Genomic DNA, 2,776 nt, shown 5'->3' with positions numbered 1-2,776 from the left:
GAACAAGAACAATGGGACCGATGGGTTAGCCTCGCAATGTTTAATTATAACACCTGCGTACACGAAGCTACAAAACATACTCCATACGAATTAATATTTGGAAAAATTGCAAGAATACCTTCGGAAAAATTTCTAGCACCGGAAGATAAATTAACTAGCTACGATGACTATTTGGTAACCTTAGTCACTCAACTCCATAACCTTCGAGGGAACGCGCGTGAAAATATCATCGATGCGAAACATAAATCAAAGAAATATTATGACAAAAAAATCAACCCTCAAACCTTTAAACCTGGGGATTACGTTTTTCTATTAAAGGGACCTAAACCGGGTAAATTTGGGGATCAGTATACCGGACCACACGAAGTACTAGAAATATTAAATAAAAATAACGTAAAAATTAGACTAAAGAAAAATAGTCGAATTGTTCACCCTAATCGTTTACGAATTTCGCATATTAAATTACCTCCAGATAAATAACAAGAAAAAACATAACCTTTTCCAGATGGATCTCCATAATTGCTGGGCAGTAATAATAACAATTTTAACAATCCGGTTTCATAAAACGCATGGGATAATAGGCTATGACTGCGGCTCGCCCTCAACAAATCTGACAACCTTATCTCTACTAAATATCGAGGAATGCGACATCCCGCCACAGAACGTAAATTCAACTAATGTCTATGTACAACTTCTACAAATAAACGAATTCGAGTCAGTAAAGGTTATTCAATGCAAAGTCGAAATAGACAGATTAATAAAAAAATGCGGAATGTTTTCCCATTCCATAGATGTGTTAAATATTCATATATAGAAGAAACATCACGCGAAGTAAACCCAACGAATGCATTCTTATGGAACTTATTATATATAGTTACATAACGGATATATCGCTGGATTAAAACCGAATCATACCACTGCCCGACCAGTAACATTGGCAGGACACGTAGACGCCGATGGATCGTGCAAGGGGAGCACGTATTCGGATCCGTATGGCACGTGGACTGACGTCGTGGTACTCGCCAGCATAAAAATCTCACTACAAGAATATATAGCCGACGTACGAATAAATAGTAATCGAGTGCTACTCAGATCCGGAGTGGCCTGTGAACTCACTACCACCCATTGCACAGATATAGAGGGAGGTGAGACCTATTGGGATCCAGTGCCCGCCGACACTTGTAAATTCAACAATTATGGAGTATTGTACAGTGGGATTGCAGACAAAATAATAGATAACGTAAATGAACAACAACTAATAGTCTATTCATTAACTGCACAAGATACAACTTTCGCCTTGACTAGCAAAGGAAAATACGCAACATGCGGCTATACACTCACTCGAACCGAACATCCCAAATTAATCATCTTCGAAACCTCGCGTGGCGTAACGATTTTCAAACAACGAACGCGTGTCTCTAATCTCGACATATTCACCTACATGAATTCCAAATTCGTATACGTCGAAAAGCACATCCGTACGCAGATAAATCAATTATACAGAAATATCCTTTTGCAACAATGTGAACTAGAGCAGGGAATGTTAAAAAACGCTTTAGCTATAGCCACTCAAACACCCGATATCTTTGCTTATTACCTAATGAAAGGACCTGGATATATGGCCCTGTTAGCCGGAGAAGTAATACATCTCGTAAAATGCGTACCCGTGGAAGTAAAAATCACAAGAACTGACAACTGTTACAATCAGCTACCAGTCATTCGGGGAAACGAAACCTATTATTTAACGCCGCAGACCCATGTACTATTGCGACAGGGGACTCAAATAAATTGTAACTCTTTCGCACCTACTATGTATCACCTAGGAGATTCATGGTATAAACTTATGCCTAAACCTGTGGAATCATTGCCGCCCACAATTATGAAACCTATGACCAAACCTACGTGGAAATATGTTAGCCCTGGATCGCTCGCTACAAGCGGAATATACACCGAAAATGATCTCAATGATCTACGCGATCACATATTGTTCCCTGCTGAGCGATCGGCGGTGCTCAACACGGTAGCCAGGCGGATGATGGGACAACCAATCTCCCTGAACGGGGGATCATTTTCAAATCTATTAGACGAGGCATCCATAACAAAAATTGCCGCATCCGCATGGAAAGAATTTTGGAATAAATTCTTAATTTTCGGCAATATCAGTGCCGGGGTAATTGGAATATACCTCACCGGGAGAATCATAAAACTAATAATAGACACGATCGTACATGGTTACGCTTTGCATACCGTATATGGATGGTCCATACATTTACTGGGCGCCATCTGGGACTCTATTACTCATCTTTTATTACTATTGGGCATAAAAAGGGTTCAAAAACCCGAACAGGCCAGCGCACCAGAGTCTGACCTGTATAGTAAGACCCCGAAAAACCAAGTATACCCTTTATTACCACCAAAGGAAAAACCAGGGTTTTCATTCGAACTAAAAAAATAATAACAACAAAACAACCTCTTTTCTTTCCTTCTCCTATCTACTATTCCCTCTTTTTAACCACCTAACAATTATTAAACTTTTTAGAAGTGAAGAAAGTAAAAATAAAAGGGAGAAGAGAAAAATGAAAGCCATCAATACCAGCCGTTTGACTCGCGGGCGTCTCGAGTGTAAGATTCTACGAGTAGAATCTCCGCTCTTGTTTTGGGTGCGGCTAAAAAATGGAGAACCAGCTCTGCAAGATCTATCGGAAGAACTTAATTTCCGAATGAACCGCAAATCAAAAGAACTCATTTGCTGACCCAACGACATAGAGGAAGACAA

General features: G+C 39.8%; 1 pseudogene; it reads left to right on the top strand.

Annotated features, from left to right (window-relative positions):
- The first annotated feature begins 269 nt into the window (after window positions 1-269).
- LOC148937283 (uncharacterized) lies at window positions 270-2,455 on the top strand (annotated as a pseudogene).
- The last annotated feature ends 321 nt before the right edge of the window (window positions 2,456-2,776 follow it).

This window comes from Pogonomyrmex barbatus, unplaced genomic scaffold (genome assembly GCF_055798465.1).
Source record: "Pogonomyrmex barbatus isolate J1 unplaced genomic scaffold, ASM5579846v1 scaffold15, whole genome shotgun sequence".
NCBI classification, from domain to species: domain Eukaryota; kingdom Metazoa; phylum Arthropoda; class Insecta; order Hymenoptera; family Formicidae; genus Pogonomyrmex; species Pogonomyrmex barbatus.
The sequence above is the reverse complement of the archived record's forward strand: the minus strand, read 5'-3'. Positions and strand labels throughout refer to the sequence as shown.